The following is a 20700-nucleotide window of genomic DNA, read 5'->3' on the forward strand; positions in this document are numbered from 1 at the left end:
TGTTAGACAAAACATTGAAATTTGGCCAATACAAGAGTGTTGGAACCATCTTTGTTATAACTCAGAATACATTAGTTACCTGTAATAGAGTGATTCTAATTAAACCATTCATTCTATTATTTTTCAATGCTGCTAAGACCTATATATTCCCTCTTAAACTGTTAAATTTTGTAGCCATTTCTAAAGTGCCTGACTTACCTTTGGACTCACCAAACATACCATCCTTAGGTTGATTATTAAATCAGCCAATCATTGAAATAGAAAAAAGAACTTTATCATATTTGGATCTAATATAAGACAATAGTTAATAAGAACCACACACTGGAGTACTTTCTTTCTAATTTAATATCCCTTTGTGTACAAACAACTAGTAAATTATTTGGTATGTTTGCTCCAAATGGACTGGTTCCAGTAAAACTGTTGATACTTAATTTTTAAAAATAATTTCTTTCAACTTCAGAACTGTTTTTATAGCTGAAGAAATTGATGCACAGGGGCTAAGTGCTAAAGCAACCATTTAGTGGTAAAATCTAGAATTGTTGTAATTACACAAACACATATACTCAAATATGCATTTTTAAAGACCTATCCATAAAGAAATGCTGATCAATGAAGGAAAAAGTGTTTATTTTTTTAGTGCATTATTTCACAAGCAGGGCTAATCCATTTCTATTAGTGTCAAACTGTTTAAATAGAGAGGAAATGGATAAGCTAGTTAAGAAATAATGCTATTTTTTAAAAAAAAAGAAATAATGTTATACTATACTATATAAAAATGAAATATTTTCCTCATTTTCTTTAACAAATTTTTTTAAACCAATTCACCATAAGGTAAAAGAAAAGGAAAAAGGGAAAGAAAAATTAACACAACCTCAGGGAGGAAAGTATTGATAGCAGAAACAATTTTAAGAGTCTTCTGGGACTTTCTGAAAGTCTTTCCCTTTATTTTTCACCTTCAGAGAAGAAAGTGACCCTCCAACATACCTTTAAAGACTCCTGACTCTCCCTTTCTCTCTCATATTTCCTATGTCCCCAAAGAAGGGCTGAAGAGTTGTGAAAACAAAAACATTGGAGAGAGCATCACAGTTCCTTTCCACACTCAGGAGGTCTGAGTTGTACATTCACAGCCCAGGCCCTAGGCTACCCTGACTGCTCAGGATCCTGCCTCACCCAACCTGTGCAGTGCTTTGCAGATGGACAATGTAGGTAGTACCAGCACCTTTATCCTGCATGGCAATATCCAGTCCTGAAGGGTAAAACAACCAGAGGCGTGACTATGCCTTAAGTTGCAGCTGACTTTGTGTACAGAGAAGAAAAGAAAATAAGAAGAAGCTTTAAGTTCTGCTGTTCCATGTTAAATGATTATGTCATTCTCCAGACGACCAGGAACAATTTATAAGAGTTACAATGGGAAATTCAGGAGCTCTGCAAAGAGACAGACTTAGGTCTGAGGTATGACCCCGGATAAGTTACCTGATCTCTCTGAGCCTCATTTCCCTGGATGTAATCTGAGAAGGATGATTCCTATCCTGGAGTTTTGTTATGAGGACATAAGTAGAACTCAAAAACATGACTAATACATGGCAGATATTTAATAAATGAGAGCTAAATACATTATACCTTTGCTTGATTTTAGGAGAGAAGCAATAAGCTCAATGTGAAAATGAGCCAAATCACTAATAAAACTGCAGCACCCTGTTGGAGACAGCAATTTTTTTTTGTTTTTCTGTGTCCAGTTTCATAGGTTTCTGAGAAAAATCATGACACTTACAGCTTCAAGAGCCTAGCAGTCATGTACTAGTCCTCAATATTGAATATGCTTAGTCATATTCTTAGATAACTTAACATTGCATGTTTTATTTTTAGAGACCCAGCCACCAAACAAATGACCAATACAAATTAACACAAAAGCAGTTAATACTGAAAGTGCCCTGTTCTAACCCTTCATATCTGGCTTTCCTTTCCCTGTGGCAGGTTTCCCAAAGTGTGTTCCCTATTATTAATTTTACAGAAGATCGTTATTGAAGATGTTAAGAAGAAAAAAACATGTTTTTGTTTTGTTCTGTTGTGGTTTTCCACGTGAGTTTTCAGAATCTTAAAAATTCTATTGTACAGATGGGATAGGGAGGGAGACAAACCATAAGTGACTCTTAATCTCACGAAACAAACTGTGGGTTGCTGGGGGGAGGGGGGTTGGGAGAAGGGGGGTAGGGTTATGGACATTGGGGAGGGTATGTGCTTTTGGGTAAATTGGAAGGGGAGATGAACCATGAGAGACTATGGACTCTGAAAAACAATCTGAGGGGTTTGAAGTGGCGGGGGGGTGGGAGGTTGGGGTACCAGGTGGTGGGTATTATAGAGGGCACGGCTTGCATGGAGCACTGGGTGTGGTGAAAAAATAATGAATACTGTTTTTCTGAAAATAAATAAATTGGAAAAAAAAAATTCTATTGTACATGAGGTATCTCTAAAAAGGTAAAATGAGTCCTACATCCCCAAATTCTATTTGCCCACAAAGATGAGTTGAAGAACTGTCATCTGAATTCTTTTTGTCCTTTTGTGGAGACATTTCCACAAGCACAATAATAGGGGCAATGGGGCTGGGGAAGGAGGAAAAGCAGAGAGAGTAAATCCAAGAATTAATACTCTGTAAGAGTCACAAATCCTAAATCCTACAGGAGAAAAGTGTTATCGAGATCAGAAGTAGCATGGATGCGTTACAGGAGAAGATGGTAAGATGACAGCAAACTGCAGAACCTATGTTCTACCACAATTCCAACTATTACAAAATATTCTGTGGGCCTGTTACATGTTTGTGGTTCCTGCCCTCCAGTTTTCCAGCATGAAGCCCCTGTTCTCCCATCCAAGTACTAACCAGGCCCGACCCTGCTTAGCTTCCGAGATCAGACAAGATCGGGCGCGTTCAGGATGGTATGGCCGTAGACTGAAGCCCCTGTTCTAAAAAGATCACTTTCATTTTTGTTTCGAATACAGTACCAGCAAGTAAACTTAAAGAGTACCTTTTAAGATCCAAATTTTAACATTTTAAAGGGAGATCAGAAAGGATATGACATATAGAGAGAAGGAAACCACCCCCTTCTTCTCAGTCTTGACCATCGCTAGCTACCATTAGGCCTACTTCAGGGTTAAGAGATGGGGTTCTGTTTATAGTTTAGCACTGTGTTGTCCTCAAATATGTGCTAAGAATAGCTCGTGTCTTTTGAGCACTTATATTTCCCTAGACACTATTCCATGTGCTTTACTTATAGTTCTTCATTTCATCCTCACAATAACCCTATTATTCTCGTTTTGCAGATAAGGCACAGTTCAAGCCACTAGCCTATAGTTACACAACCACCAAGCAGTAGAACTGGGATTGAAATCCCAGGTGTCCGGTTCTAAAATCCACACTCTTTTTTTTTATTTCTTTCTTTCCTATTATTTAAGTAGGAGTCACTTGAATTCATGACTCTGAGATCAAGAGTCACATGCTCTCCTGCTGAGTCCACCAGCCACCCCCTAAAATCCACACTCGTGACCACTATTCTAAACTCAGTCTTGGAGATGTCTTGCTCCCCATTTGAGGGATAGATCACTTTTGAAGGCTTTGAAGGATTTCTGCAGGTGACAGAAATCCCAGCTAACAGTGTCCAGAACAAGTATTTTTCCACAAAATAAGAAATCTGGAAGCAGGGGTCTACTGGCATTGGTGCTGCAGCTCAGCAATATCAGAGCCAACTTCTCTCTTCATGGTCACAAGATGGCTAGCTCTCTCCTGGGCACTATATATATGAAATCAAGAAAGCAAGAAGTAGGAAGGTGTACAAGCTTATTAGATATCTTTAATTAGAAAACTAAACTCTTTCCCAGAAGTCCCCAACAGACTTTAGCTTAACTTCATTGCTAGAATGACATCACAGGGCCATGTCTGGCTGCAAAGGAGTCTGGGAAAGCAAGTACTTCTCTTCTCTAGCCCCAAGAGTAGAGGCAGGCAAAGGAATATCTGGTTGACAACAGGTGCTGGCTTAGCCAGCCAACAATGTTGGCCACCGGAGTTTGGTTTGGTTAAGAAAATACTGAAAGAATTTCATCATACAGTGTGTCACCCATGCCATGACCCAAGGAAAGTTAAACAGCAACAACTAAAGTTGGCCACAAAACCAAAACTAAACTGTAGAACTCCTATTGCCTTTTCAAAGTGTTTGTTTCTATCCATTTCCAAATATGTGAAATGATGCCCCACCTTTCCCTGATCAAACCTGTCTACATAGTATGTAAAAACTCATTATTTGATATTCACACACTCAGATAATTTTATTATGCTATTCTTGGTTATTTTTAATAAAATATTTACTCATGGCTAATAAATCAAAATGACAATTTTTAATACAGTTTCAAAATTGGATTGAAATTTGTCAGAAACTAGAAACTAGGAAACTTCAATGCTGAAAATATATAATACATTATTTGGATTTACAATCTATTTTCCATTTTGTACTGGCTCTTCTGTGTCTTTCTACTACTTTACCTGTAAGTTTTTTTCTTTTATGTTTTTATCATGGCATGCAAACTCAGAAAACCTGTTAAGGTAACTATATAATGCAGCCTAAATATCCAGTTAACATATAGCTATGGAAACCAGGAAACAGAAACAGCACTCTAGTCATTCCTTTGGACAACTATGGTTAATTGTGTGTGTGAGTATGTATGTGAATTCATTAGTTTATTCACCTTTAATTGGAAAGATTAAAAAAACTGGTACTGAATTCCAAATCTATAATGATCTGTCCATAAATATGACCAGTGCTGTCCAACCTGTAAATCAGCACTTAATAAGCATGTAACCAATATCATTAGATAACCAATAACCATGTGATATCAGGAAATCTTCAGTAGGTCTGTGTTGTTTATTTAGCCTTGTCAGCCTTCGGCCTTTTGGCACGGTATGAGGAACACCTGACTGGGATTTGAGAGCTGGGCTCTAACCTCACCTCTTTAACCAACTGTGTGATCCCCTTAGGAACTCTTCTTAGGCACCCAGGTCCCTCACCTGCAAAATGGTTCGATGTAGAGCTCTAGTATTATGTAATAGAAAAGATCCTTTTCCATAAAATTGGGCAGTCATGAGATAATAACATTTGAGGATTCAAATTGCTGTGTGTAGTCCCTGAGAAAGTACCTGGCACATAGTAAGCTCTTAGGAAAAAGGCAGCTATTCTTATTATATGTTTCTATTTTTCATTCTGTAGTAAATAATTCCTGAACTTGCACAGTAAGTGGTGTTTTGTCCCATGACTCAATAACAGATACCATTGTCTGACAAGCCCAAGGAGAATGTTAAGACCTAACAGGCAGTCCTGTTCCTTAGGTTCTGTTACCCTTGAGAGTTCATTTTCTCTCAAAGGTTAATGTCAATTTTGATAGTCAGACATGTGAAGTATAAAAAAGTTATTCTGACACAATCCCAATACAATTCACCAGGCCCCCACAACCTTTTATTTTTTTTTAAATCATGGGATCTCAACACTCAAGAATTAAACTTTTGTTCTGTTTTGCTTGTTCATTGCTGTTTGGCTAGTTATTTAATCAGCCTGTTTCCGCTATTTAAAAAAAAAAAAAAAAGTGAAAGAAGCTGAGGTTTCCTCAGGGCTAAACTCCTGTGTTGTTCTTCCTCCCAGAAATCTGAGTTATTATAGTAGGGGATAATGCTTGCATAATGAAATCATTGGGACAATTCTCCATCCACTCCTACCTCCATCTCGGACAATGAATTCCTTGTCTCTGTGGTGTCCAACTCTCTCTACCCTGCTCCGGTGCCCAGCAGCTAAGTCAGCCGTGGGAGAGACTGGGAACTGGGCGTCGCGCTCTTCCCTCTGGCAGCGCGCGGGGGTGTGCGGAGTGTGCGCGGAATAGGCGCCCCTGGCGTCCTGCGCGCCTGCTGACGCTCGCCGCGCGAGCACCAGGAGGGGGAGACTCGGACTCGCTTATCTCCCGCTGTGCTAACTTCAAACTGCCCCGGCTGGGGGAGTTGAGAGCGCGCAGACAGGGCGAGAAAACTTCTCCACCTAGAAAGTTTCACCTTGGCGGGGGCGGGGGAGGGGCGGGAGGAAACGCGACCCCCGCCGGGACTGGCGCTGCTCGCGGGCGGCAGGAAGGGCGGGGGCCGATTTCCCCCTCTGGGTGGTGCCAGTCCCCACCTCAGCGGTCCTAGGACCAGCGGACGAGGCGAAGTACCCCGCGCGAGACAGACCGACACGTGCTGGGGCGGGCAGGCGGGAGAGCTCTTCGGTCGGGTCGCCTGGCCGTGCTTCCCGCCTGGACGCGCCCGGGACGGCCCGGGGCCGCGCGCGCCGATGCCCGGCTGAGTCACCCGCCGGGTAGCGCGCGGGTGAGAAGGGGCGGAGAGAGCGCGGCCGGCTGACGGACCCGGCGCTCGGCTCGGCCCCGCCGCAGGTGACCCGGACGCTCTCGCCGCCCAGAGCGCCCCGAGCGCTTTGTGACCAGATGCGGAACCCAGTGGAGGGCGCGAGCCAGATGTGGGGCGACAGCTGACTTGCGGCAGCGAGGCGCGGAGTACGCGGGTGGTCTCTGCGCGACTGACTTCGCGGCTCTCGGACACCGCAAGGTAAAGCTACAGCTTGCTTCGGACCCCGCACCCCACCCTTCGGCCCCAGCGTTCTGCTCTTTGTTCCCCAGAGGGACCTGAGAGCTATTCAGAGGGCACGACTAAGGAGGTGGGCGAGTTAGGGGCTTCAGAAACTGAAGGGATGTGCCCGGGGAGAGGTGTAAACTAGAGTGGGGCTTTTCTTTTTAGGGGTTTGCTGCTGACGGCCACCTGTAGGACTCAGGAGAGAGGGGGGCATTGGAGTAAGGGGTGATGTACGACTGTTATGGCCTGGCATGTTTGGAGGCTGTGATCTGACTCAGCCCTTAGAAAAGGGATTTGGTCACCCTGCCCTAGGGTGATGCGGCAGGCAAGATTTGAACCCCGTGGGTTTCCTTGTTCCCAACCCGCTTTATCTGTAATACGTGAGGATCTTAACAAGGGGCAGGTGTTTTCGTGAAGGTCTGAATTCTACATTTCTGGCAAATACACAGGGCTTGTGATCCATCATTTTCAATCTTACCTTATCTCTTTGCTGGGGCTGCGGGAAGGACATCTATCTTACTAGGTGAACTAGATGATAACCAGAGGTCGGTCGGTCTAGCTAGTACAAGTATTGAGCCAATAATTTAAGTACCAGTGAAAGTATTTTCACCTACTATTGCCCATACAGGATTTACTCTAAAGTGTGGTTTCCCACTTCATACCTTTTATGTTTTAAGAGCCATTTACTAATTTGGCATTTGGAGAGATTTCCAGTGGTTGTTCACTGTTGCCCAGTGGTTTTTTACCTTATCACAGTTTAATGTTCAGAGGAGCTCTGGGGCAGATTGAAATATTGTCAACTCTCTTAGGCAAAATAACCAGGATACTGTAATTGCCAAGTTAAAATGGTCAATGAATATGAGAGGTTGTAAAAACTGACATTAGAGAGAATATAGACTGTGTGGAACCTCTCCTGAATTTTAAGAACACTGTTCACATTTTGTAGAGTTGGGTGGAGGTTTTTTCTGTCGTTTTCATCAGCCAGACACATGGACATTGCCATGCAAATAGATCCAGAAAAATATTATTTTCCTTTATAGCTGAAGTATTATAGCTGACTAATGCATTTTTTCTGCATGAAGATGATCTGAAAATGTTGTACATCATGTTTCTCTGTGCTACAGGGACATAAATTGTGTTTTCATGTAAACTGTTAAGTGGCGCTTAGATAATTTACATGTATATAGCTTTCCTTTCTATCTCTAAGCTTATTGGGCTTTGTTTTAATATGTAAACTTCCATAATAGAACAGAAGTGAGGTGCTTTGGTTCCAATCATATACTGCAAGTCTGTGATGTATTCAATGTTCATGATTTTTGAACTGCTGAAAAATACCCGTAACACTTTTATTACTCCTAAGAAATTTTTGTAGTACCAAAAATATGTGTGAGTACCTATAAAATAAACTGGTGTTTTAGAAAATCTGTTCAGGTTTCAATCTTAACTGTGCATAAGCCTAAAATTATATATCTAAATATATTTTGACTTTAACATGATGGACTTCATAGCATGTAGAAGATGATCTGCTGAGTACTGTTTTTGAAAGATTGCTTTGTTCTTTATATATCACAGTAAATGTTTACATTAGATGTGTACTCCATGCCTTCAGAATTAATGTGTGAGTTTTATCTGAATGATAAAGACATACAAGATTAAACACAAGGCAGTATGAAAGCTGATAATATTTTTGTGACTTTTAATACTGTAATAAAAGGAAAATGACACATTTCTAAGCAGGAGAAATACAAATACATTCCTTAAGACTGTACAAGCATATGTCCCACTGTAATCTCAATATTTTTAAAATTTGTCTTGATGTGGGTTAGACTAAGAAATACAATTCAAAAGTCAATTTTCTTAGTTGTTGGTTAAAAAAAATTCAAAATGATAGTCCAACTTTTTCATTTTACAGATATATACAATAGCCTCAAATAAACTTTTTCTCAAATGTGGTCATCTCAAAACAAAGTGAATAACTCAAAAGGGTTATTCCTTTGAAAACACACAACTTTCTCTAGGTGACTGTACCAGTGCCTATGGTGACACACCCATGAAAAGTACAGGGCTCTGTACACGAACACATTCAGAACACTTCCCATCTTTCTACCCTTTCCACTTCATACCTTCCCCTTGGTTACGTCAGAGTTGCTTCCAAACCCTTCTGTGCCCCCATTTTTCCACTCTAATTTCATGGTTTCTCCTTTGCTGTCATTAGGCTCACCAGAGCCAGCTATGCTTTCTTTTCCCCGTTATCCCTAATATTTTCCTCAGGCTGCTGTGCTTGTTAATGGGATACCAAATATCCTAATTGTGCTGCCTTAAGGGAAGAAAATATGAAGAAATTCAAGTACCAGGAAATTAACCTTCTTTACCTCTCTGGTATATGTTGAAACTGGTGTCTTTGACAGAGAGCCCTCAGGGCAGTTTTCTCATGGGCTTTGCTCAATGCAAAATAAATAGTAACCTCTTAGTAATGAATGATAAATATACTGACTAATGTCAATTTAGGATCTCTTTGATTCCCTTTTCTTAACTGGCACCAAGTTGCTGCCAGGCTCACATTTGCCTCACCAAAAATAGCTAAGAACTGTATGTTCAGCATCATATGTGTTTGGTACTAGAGAAATATTTTTTTAAAAAGGAGAAATTAAATCTCTACCCTTGAAGAGTTTACAATCTAGATATTCAGATAAATAACTCATATAAAATGGAACCAAGATCCATAATTATTAAGGGGATATAACCTGAAAATGATACTAGAAATCATCCCATTTAAATAATAGAAAAAAATTTTTTAATTAAAGAATGGAACTTAAAGATCTCTTAAAATTTTCAAGCTGTTTCTGAGCATATCCTCTTTCTGTTACTACAACAACCTTACAAAATAGACAAGGCTGTTATCAATTTTGTAACCTTTCCTGCCTATAGGTAAGGAAATTGTGTTTGAGGCTAGCCTCCATACTATCTCAACAGCACCTCTGACCAGCCATCAATAAAGGTTAACTATTTGAAGCATTTTCTGCTGAAGCATAGCTAGGGATCCTTAGGTTAGTGATAATGATGAATGTAACATTTCTAGTCTCTAGAGTTTTTCTCACCTTCTGTTTCTCCAGTTCTCTTTTTTGTTCTTTCTCTTTTTGTGGTAAAGCGTACCAGAAAAAGCCTTCATTCATATGTGTGAGGCATTCTGCTCTTGTTATCAGATTAAGAGCTGTGAGTAATTTTGTAATCTATCCTACTATCTGAAAGCCCATTCTCAGATATCTCTTCAGCTGTGTTTAACAGTTTAGTATATTCCCCTTGGGATTTGTTTCAATAAAAACATCCAGTAAAATCTTACTACAGATCCTTTGCTTTTCAAGGGACAAAATGAAGAAAGTGTTTTTATAAGCTGTAAAATGTAATTGAGAGAAAAATCACATGTGTGGCATTTGTAGCAGGAGGTGTGAGCTCAGTGGAAAAAAAAATAGTTAATAATTGCATATCCAGGAATACATATTTCTTCTATGATTGTGTAAATTTGCACAAGTTTATTTATGTAGGTTATGCATGTTGTTTTTAATTTCTTTAATTGTGTAGCTATTAGAGCCCATAGAATTCATATTAAGAGCCTATGAGCCATTTAGGGGCTCTTCACAGGCTCTGTTGGTAGAGCATGTGACTTTTGATCCTGAGTTTGTGAGTTCCAGCTCCATGTTGGGTATAGAAATTACTTAAGAACAAATAAAATCTTTAAAAAAAAAAAAAGGAGGGTATGGGTCATATAAACTATATAATGATCCATAGAATTTGAAAATGTATTTCTCCTGGGGTACCTGGGTGGCTCAGTCAGTTAGGCTTCTGCCTCTGGCTCAGGTCATGATCCTGGAGTCCAGGGATCCAGCCCCACATCAGGCTCCCTTGCTCAGTGGGGAGTCTGCTTCTCCCTTTCCCTCTATTTCTCCCCCAGCTTGTGTTCTCTCTCTCTCTCTCACTCTCTCAAATAAAATGAATAAAGATATTTAAATATATTTTCTTTTAAAGATTTTATTTATTTATTTGACAGAGAGAGACAGCAAGAAAGGAGTGGCAGAGGGAGAAGCAAGCTTCCTGGTGAGCAGGGAGCCCGACAGTGGGGGGGAGGGGAGTTCTGTCCCAGGACCCTAGGATCATGACCTGAGCCAAAAGCTGATGCTTAATGACTGAGCCACCCAGGCGCCCAGAAAATGTATTTCTTCTAATACAACAAAGTACTATTATGAATATGGTCAGGGCAGTTATGAAATGTGGTCAGAAAATCATAAGTTCTAGAGAAAGCCAGGTTCCTATACTCTTAAGAATGTGATTGAGGATTTAGTCACTCAAAGTAATTTATTGAGCACTCTGGCAAAGCAGTAGAGAATAAAACAGTCTAAGATCTCTTAAGATTCTGATGCTCTGTTCAATATTGAGGAAGGCAAACAATAAATAAAATACATAAATAAAAATGTGTTTGTGAGTGGTGATGAGAGCTGCAAGGAAGCAAATTGAAAACTGTCAAGAATTAGAGAGGGTACAGTGGTAATTGAAAAATTCAGTAGTAGAGTCAGGCCTTTGAACTAGAACCTGAAGGAGATAAGAAAATGAGCTATGTGGATATCTGGAGCAGGGCTTCTACTTTGTACTTCCTGGGAGTGCCATTCTCATTTTGTTGTCTCTGGAATTGTGCAGTACACAGCCTACACAGCTCTACTTGGAATCCCTGACTTTTTATAGGAAGTACCTGGACAGTGCCTGCCATAGTTTATTGCAGTCTCAAAGGTGGCAGTGAAGCAGTGACCCACATCACTTGGTTTATGGTGTATGGAAGAAGCAAAATCATGGTATTTTTCTGCATTCACCTGGTCCCATGTCTGCATGCCATCCTTGATCAAGGTTATTGCTCCATTCAGTTTTCCTTCTTATTTTCTACACTGTGAGCCTAGCCCAAAAGGATTTGTTGAGAGTAATACCCACAGCCTTTGTCTCCAGTCCCTTGCATAGCAAATATTTGGAGAAAGCAAAAGAGACAGTTGCTGTCTATGTAAGCAGGCTGTGTTTGCTGTGCACTTCTTTCTTTCTCTCCTTTCTTTTCCCTTTCCAATTTTAAACCACTGTGTTGGATTTTCTTCTTCTTTTCTTCCTATCCCTTTGTGCCCTGCCTATATCATGTATCAAGATTTGAAAGTGGGGAAGAAAAAAAAAAAGAAGGGGCACGCCTGGCTGGCTCAGTTAGTAGAACATGCAACTGGATCTCAGGGTTGTAAGTTTGAGATGTTCATGGGCCATAGAGATTATTAAGAAAAAAAAAAGGAAAAAAAGATTTGCCACAGGTAACCTAAATGAATGAAACTAACCATTTCACTAGAGACCAACAGCCTGCTTAGAAAAAGCCCCACCTAACAAGAGACAAGCAGCATTTGGCATCATCAGAGTAGCCATGAAGCCCAGTATGTGTCATGCGCCCCTATGATAGTGTCTTTCAAATTTTCAGAAGCAAAAACCTCTCCACTTTAAAATGTCGACTCAGCATCCTTTAAAACACTGTACAGGATAGAGAGACAAAAAGTGTGTGTGCCAGATTTGGCTTCTGGTGGTCCTATTTGCAATCCTTAGCCATGGCTATACCTGCCAATTGGTCCCCTCTGTCACTGTCAGGTGTTGTTAAATTCAGCAGCATGTTTGGCCAAAGAGTCCCAGAGCCACTTCTGTCTTGTATTTTATCTTCTAGAGTTCTCAGGTTTTTCTCCCCCTGGAAAATCAGTTTAGCAATTAAAAGAGAGAGAGAGAGAGAGAGAGATAATTCATTACCCATTGGCACATATTTGTTTTTCTAAACTCATCAATCAATATACCTTTATCAAACTATATATATTTGTGAACTAAAGGCTAATCTTTTCATTCTTAACATGAAGCAATCACTTTCTGAAACCTCAGTTCATCCTCACTTTATGCATAGATTTCATTTCCATGTTCTCATTCAGGATAAACTCCCTCTTCGGAATACCATGCTTTTGTTTTGTTTTGATCTGCCCGAACTTCACTAGTTGTTATTTCTCTACCATTGAAATTCAAAGCATGTACAGCATTGGTTTCAAGTGCCCTTTAGAAGCCATCAGATCAGTATGGCAATCTATTTTTCCAAAGGAATGAAAGCTCACAGGTTGTGCACTAACTTATTTCCTTAAATCCTAAAAACTCAGTGAAATGTCCAGGCTAGTGGTCTTCTGGAAGGCCATTGTGTTAGAACAGAAGATTATGTACTGTATCTTCCTACTGTTTTAAATGCAAATATAATAATATATCATGAAACAGTACACATACTAATATCAGTGCCTTTTTCCTGTTTTGAAGTGATCCTGTGTTCTCCAATAGTTGGATCTAAAATCCCAGTCCAGTTTTGAAGTTGTATGTAAGAAAAAAGAATTGACTTAAAGGAACTGAAAAGTACTGCAATTGTTCCATAAGACCATGGGATATTTCTAACTTTTAATATTTTATTGAAAATATCAAGAAGAATATTTAAAGCTGGAGACCTTTGAAATACAGTTGACCCTTGAATCTGCATATAACTTTTGATTCCCCCAAAACTTAACTACTAGTAGCCTACTGTTGACTGGAAATCTTAACCAGTAACAAAATTAGGCAGTTAACACATATTATGTTACATGTATTATATACTGTATTCTTACAATAAAGTGAAAAAATGTTAAGAAATTCATAAGAAAGAGAAAATATATTTACAGTACTCTGTAAGTAGACCCATGCAGTTCTAGCTGTGTTGTTGAAGGGTCAGCTGTAATGTAGTCTTCACAAAGCAGTAAAGGAGAGAAGTGGGGTAAATTTGTTTAAAGGAAGGCAGGTTGTCTCCTTTGAAGTCTAATCATGTGAGAAAGGAAAATCCAGCCAAGTTTTGGGTCCACAAGACAATTCAAACTATCTTTAAAAATAAGTTTTGGCTTTTCTTAAGACCAATGTGTGTTTAGACCCACATTTTAGCTCTTAAATTTAAACCTAAGGGTCTTTTAAAGGAAATTTAATCCATGTGTTTTTGATTCACTAAATCCTAAATCATTACCCATAAACTGTATGTCTCTCTAAGCTCTTTGATGTCTAAGAAATCTTTGAAGCCATGTAAGGCCTTTTTGTTCCAGAAGAATAGGAAGTTGGTTTTTGCTAAGGGTCAGTAAACAGCATCTTCAAAAATCTGAATTGGGTCTAAAATCTCACAACCATAACAGAATGAGTATTTGAATGAGTGCTAATGCAGTTTTCTGATGCAATGTGAAAAATGTAAGTACTATTAAAGACCTAAAGTAGTATTTAGTTGTAATCCTTACTAACCCCAAGGAAATTATTTTGGCACCACTTCTTTTTCTATTATAAAAAAAGATAAAGTTCAAATATTTACCATTTTATCCTAACACACAGTAGGTACTCAGTAAATGTTTTGTTGAATGTTAAATGAATGACTTTTTCTTCTGCCCAGACCTTCCCAGCTAATGTCAGTCTTTCTATTCAATAGCAGAATCCATCTGTCATATCTTAGAATGAATCTATTCTGAGTCGGTGACCTGGTTCAACAAATTTTAAAAATAAGCCATCAAACTAAATATATGACATTTATTGAAATTCATTCTGTACCATGAAGCAACTGCCTTGCAAAGAGTGCTGAAAATAGGAAGGCATTTCTAGGCTAATTAGATTAAATATTCAGTTGTTACCATATGCTTTCTGAAAATTGATTTTTTTCCCTCTTACTGTTCCTGCCATTCTTCCTCCCACCTTGACATGCTTACTGATTGAAAGCTATGTGCGAATAGGGCAGGTCGTTTGTATCTATAAGCAAGTTCAAACAGGCTTGGAAAATGTAATGCTATAATCATAAGTTGCCATAATGTAGAAGGGAAGAGAGGGATACTCAACAATAATGGGGGTGTTGGGTTTTACTCCAGATTACTTAGATGACACATCTTTGAACTCTATTGTGTGGAGAAAAACACCTTCTTACTGTAGTTAGACTTCCTGTTTATGAGTGTGTATTTTCTGGTGACTAGACTTCCCATATGGACTCAGCACAAATATGTAGCTCCAAGTGCCACTGAAATGCACATGATTAAAGTATTGATGGCTATGGAGACAGCAACTCTTTCTCTCTAAAAGAAATAAAGTATTTAGAAGAAGGCATAGTAATGAAACATGGGCATTGAGATTTTTCTTCGTACCATGGTGTGTATTTCTAACTACTCCCCACATTTTGTCCTCAGAAAACTTTTCCTGATCACAAGTGTTGTTTCTATATGACATTAGGGTGACAGAATTTGGTGAATTCTTATATCTTGGTGGGGAGAAAAAGGAAAATTGTGTTATTATGGTCTTTAAGTAGAGGTTCTTTTAGGTGAACCTGAAGGTCTACTGAGTACATACACCATCATTAAACTTGTTTTAAAACTTAATTTATGGATAGTACTGTATAAGGAGTAACTTATTTATATAGTTTTGACATGCTTAATTTCTATATCAATGGTTAATCAAACCATGAGTAATAATCATATATCAATACGTACATATTCAAATGTAGATGATTTTTAAAGCTAATTAAAAGTTCTCATAGTTTGATAAATAAGCAGCCAAATGCCAAATTTGATAAATAAGCAGCCAAATTTGTATTTATACATTTGGAAAACTGTAGTTCAATTTTAGAAGGTTTTTATGATAGCTCTTGTGCCACAAATAGAGAAAATAGATAATGAAGGAGAAGACTTAGAAGTTTAATGGGATGTTAGATCAATGAGGTTACAGGAGGGAAGAAGTGGGTGGATATGCTGGAAGGTCACAGGCTTGGGTGCATTGCAAGTGGTGAAGACTGTGTCACAATTAAGAATCAGGCTGCTGCTTTCCAAATAGGAAAAAGTCTAGTCAAAACTGAGTGGGGAACCAAGGGACACTCACAGGAAAATGGTGGAGCATGTGATAGGTGAAACAAGGTCTGAACTTCCTCCATCACATGGTTTAATTCTGGGAGAAGCAAGGCTATCATCTGCCCAGTCCTAGATCAGGCTTCTTAGTCTATTCTACCTTCAGATACCAGTAAGAATAGCAGCATTATTCAGCAGGAGGCAGAAGGAACTTTTATTCTGAGTGTTCAAAACATATTCTAAGCATTCCATTAGCTACTTGCAAACACTACAAATGAAATTCTATATTCATAGAATTCATAGTATTAAAAGAAAAACCAAGAAAACTTACAAAATTTTTAAAAGATTTTATTCAGTTTAGAGAGAGAGAGAGAGAGATACAAGCAGGGGGAGAGGGAAAGGGAGAAACAGACTCCCCACTGATCTGGGAGCCCAATATGGGGCTTGATCTCAGGACCTGGGGATCATGACTTGAGCCAAAGGCAGATGCTTAACCATCTGAGCCACCCAAACTCCCCTACAAATTTTTTACACCATGTTCTTAACTAGAATTTTCTAGTACATCAGCTCATTATAATCCATTAATGTGGGGATCAAAAGTATAGCCCTCAAAACTATATGCATAACTATTCTTCATTAGAATATCATCTGCTGGGGATGTATATTTCTTTCAGGTTATTATCTTAAGGCTATTTCTTGGACTTTGATTATGCAGAGTTCATGCTGGAGTATGTGTAGTAACTATATGTTATGTTCTAAACACAAACTCCGTGCGCTAAACTTGAGGAAAGCTTATATCAGGCTCTGCCTTTACCTTCTGTCTTTTTGCTCCTCTGAGAGTCATAGATAGGCAGCTGTCACCTGACTGTGGCCTCACATCCAGGTAGAATCCCTTCAGCTTCTGCTGTACTGTCCAAGTTTTGCTCATGTTCTGACCACGTCTAGTTAAGCTAAAGACAGGAAAGAGATAGAATCATTTAGGGCCCAAACAAACCTTTGGGCTTAAAATATTATTACACTAGTTGTTTTTTTATTAAGTATGAAATAGTATATAAAGCAGCAGCCAAAATAAAGTTTGTTGATGGGAAAAAAGTATCTTCCTAACAGAAATGAATACACATTTTGGATTTTTCAGAAATTCACTTTCTGTCATGTCAAAATTAAGATACTTTTAAATTTTATTTCAGTTTTACTAACACATAACTTGGATTCTTTATTGAGATCTATACATGAGAATTCAGTGATTTTAAACATACTACTGCTCTTCAAAGAGCTTACAAAAAAGAGAGTATTCTTTAAATTACCAGAAGAGTGCAGGTAAAACCCCAGACAGTTTCATTAACAGCAATGAAATGTGACAGCCCTTGAGTCTATGTCATAAGTTGATTAATTACTTTCCAAATGTTATTAAAGATTCTGAATGAATAACTAGACTGGTATTTGAGATCAAGCCTCCTTCACAATTCCTAAGTGGGTTTTAATTTTCAGAGTTAGATGATCACTATATCTGATTCATTTCTTTAACATTTTCAGATTGTTGCTTTATTGAAAAGAGAACAGAGTAACTATTTCATATGTTTTTCTTTTCCCTGAAATTATTCCTTGCAGATTTTAATAAAATTTGTTTTGAAATAAAAATAATCAAATGTTGGCCTTTAATAAAGGCCCATAGATCTGATGAGTTATATAAATATTGCAAGGAATTCACTATCAAGGTCATGATTGTGGAACCATTTAATTCCCAAATCTACCTTGCTGACTGCTTGGACACACCATTGGAATCAGCATTTTATGTTAGGATGAGTGTCATCTCAAGCAAACTTTTGGTCATTTCCCATTTTCCTCATTCCCACAATGATTCCAAACTTTCACCATTTTCTTAAGCTCTTGAAATCTCTTTGGCGTTCTTCATTCTCCATGTGATATCTCCCTTTATAGTTTAGAGAATAAACAGAATCCCAGATGGTTTCCATATCACCTGTTATTACCTTCCTGCATGTCTCAAATGATAAGACTTTTCAGCGTTATGGTCTTGATTCCATTCTTCCCCAACATCTTAGAGCACCTTGCTCCATTTTTCCCTTCCTACCAAACTTTCCCACCTTTTAAAATCTCCCTCACTTTTTTTCATTCAGTCCTTACTCGATGCTGCTTCAAGCAAAAAAAGCACATAAGCGGATATCCTGATAGAATTTTTACTATACAATTACCTTAAGTATTCGCTCCTGCTTCTACCTTACCTGTTAAATAAATTTAGAATTCTTTAAAATAACTTCTTATTTATTGTCTCTACTCTCATTCATTCTTTAATTCATTCCACTCTAGCAGTCTGTTCCCAACTACCAAGAAGATATCTTCTCTCTAATAACCATCAACCTCCTCATTGCCAAATCTGATGGACACTTCTGTTTTTATCCCACTTGACCCTCTGTAATATCTGACCCTTTACATATTGCTCCTTCTTTTTGAAATTTCTAGCATCTGAAATACCAGACTTTCCTTTTTACATTTAAATTTAGATTTAAACTTTACATATAAATTTTGAATTCCTTCTTTCTGCATACTGAACATGGCCTATGGATGATCTCACTTACATCCATAACTTCAACTACACTAATAGGCCAGTGGTTCATAATTGCTCTAACTCCCTCTGCTCTAGAGCACCGTGCCCATGTTATTAACTACCTTATGGATACTTCCACTTGAATAACCAAAAGATATCTCAGAGTTATTAACTGAACTTTTTTTTTTTGCCCCAAAACTTTTCTCTGCCTTTTTTTACCTTACCTTTGTTTATGACATTTTTAGACCTCCCTGACTTCCTAGTGTTCCCCTATGATCAAAATCCATGTTGAATCATTGTCACATAAATTTTATCTCTTTAATATCTTTCTAATCTATCTTTTTTCCCCTATCATATCCATACTGCCAAAGTCTTTGTTCAGAGTCATTCTTTATTAATTCATTTCATTATCCATTCTTCAAATCCTTGCCAGGTTCTATTTAATGACACTATGCTAGGAACTAAAAATGGATCTTTCAGTCTAGTGGGAGATACAGATAAGTAAATTACAACAAAACATAATAAAGTCTGACTAAAGATAAGAGAGGTTTGATATGGAAGCATGTGGAACAGTTTCTAATCCATTCCTAGAGGGTGAGAGAGGTATAAGAGAAGGCTTCCTGAAAGAAGTGTCACCTATGATAAGACTTGAGGAGAGAGTAAGTTAACCAGGTGATTGTGAGGACAAGAGTATTCCATAAAAAGGGACCCATGTGTGCTGAACAAGAGAGCACATGGCTTGCTTCAGCAACTTGAAGAAGGGCAAGGTGGCCAGAACCTAGGTTTGGGGGAGAGGAGCGATTGCAAGAGGCAAGGCTGGAGAGTTAGGCAGAGTCCAAATCGTGCATGGCTCTCAAGTGCTAAGGAGTTAAACTATTTTTAAAGAGCAAAGTTACATAATCAAATTGTCAATTTAGAAAGATATCTCTGGTACATTGGGGAATGGATGATGAGGAACAAGAATGGAGTCGGAACACCAAATAGGAAGCTGTTGTCATAATCCAGGCAAGAAGTGACACTGCTCTCAACTATGGATGGCAGTGGGGTTGGAAGCAGATGGACGTATTTTAAAAACCTGTAAATGGGAGTCAAGAATGATGTCCTGGAAAAGTAAGAAATGTTAGACATTGAGATAGGATATGGAGTGGTAGAACAAGTTTTCATGAGAGTAAATGGAGGTGCCAGAAAGAACATCTGACTGTTTGTCTCATTTGCCTTCTTCTTGCTAGCTTTGGTGTGCCCCAGCACACAGGCCTCCTCTACATTCTCCTTTCCTTGGTGGTCTCATCCAATTTCATGGCTTTTCATAATATCAATATGCAGACAGCTTCCCAGTTTAAATTTCTAGTACAGGTCTTTCTCCTTAAATCAAGGACTCAGATATCCAACTGCATCCTCAGTATCTCCAATTGGATACCCAAAAAGTATGTCAAACATGAACAGAACTACATGCCCTGATCATCACACATTGCTGCCAAACTTGCTCTATATCAGCTTCTCTACCTACCAGTAACTGGCAAAATCCTTCTCTCTGTTACAAAAAAAAAAAATATTTGGAGTATTCATGACTCCTTTTTTCTCACACACCTCATCTCCAAATCCATTAGCAAATCCTCATAGCTCTGTCTCAGATATAACCAGAATTCAGCTACCTTTTATGACTCCATCTTCTCTAGCCCAAGCCTCTGCCATCACTCACTGGACTACTGCAGCAGCCTCCTAACTGATCTTACTTCTCCATTTTTACCCTGTCCCATTCTCCTGCCACCACCAGTCTTCTTCCATACACAGTCAAGGTGATTCCATTCAAATTTATTCACTCCCATGCTCAACACCCTACAATAGCTCTTCATTCACTCTAGGAAAAGCCCAAGTCTCACAGTGACCTACAACGCCCTATAAGGTCTGATTCTTTGTCCTCTCTGATCTTGTCTCACCTCCTGGATGAGAGTCCAGGCTTACTGGCCCTTTGCTGTGCCTCAGACACACAGGTGTGGGCATGCTTTCAGTTTGGTTCGTCTGGCCTCTGTAAGAAAAAAAAAGTTATCTTTCACATCTCAGGTGGCTAAGTCCTATCCTCCTTCAACTCTTTGCTTAAAAGTCAACTACCCAATTTTTCAAAGCTGCAGACCTCTCCCACCACCTTCCTTCTAAGTGCACCTGAACCTTTCACCCTGTTTTCTTTCTCTCTCTCTCTCTCTCTTTTTTTTTTTTTTTTTTTTTTTTGCCAGTAACACAACACTCATCAACATGTAACACACCACATGTATAATTTGTTGTCTGGATCTAACTGCTAGAAAGTAAGTTCCACAAGAGCAGGGTGTTTGTTTTGTTTACTGATGTACCCTCCCAAGCACCTCCCATATATTAAGGCCTTAGTTAATATTTGTCAGATTTAGTCTTAAATAACTGTTGGACATACAAAACTGATGCTTGAGAGATGGATTTCTATACTGTCTGGAAATAAAAAGATGAAGATACAGATTGGGGAATCTTCATTCTTATTAATAAACCTTCATCTTCTATTGTCTGGACAGATGGAGTGACTTCCCATCATGTCTTCTGGCCTCTAG

The 20700-nt window shown here is 38.8% G+C and overlaps 1 protein-coding gene across 1 annotated transcript in view; it reads left to right on the plus strand.

The window, feature by feature from the left end:
* The first annotated feature begins 6363 nt into the window (after positions 1-6363).
* Positions 6364-20700, plus strand: part of MET (MET proto-oncogene, receptor tyrosine kinase) — a 114175-nt gene continuing 99838 nt past the window's right edge. The window contains exon 1 of the mRNA XM_044246424.1: positions 6364-6625. The gene's annotated coding sequence lies outside the window, so the exon portion shown is untranslated. The remainder of the gene's footprint in view (positions 6626-20700) is intronic.

Source organism: Neovison vison, chromosome 4 (assembly GCF_020171115.1).
Source record: "Neovison vison isolate M4711 chromosome 4, ASM_NN_V1, whole genome shotgun sequence".
Taxonomy (NCBI): Eukaryota; Metazoa; Chordata; class Mammalia; order Carnivora; family Mustelidae; genus Neogale; species Neogale vison.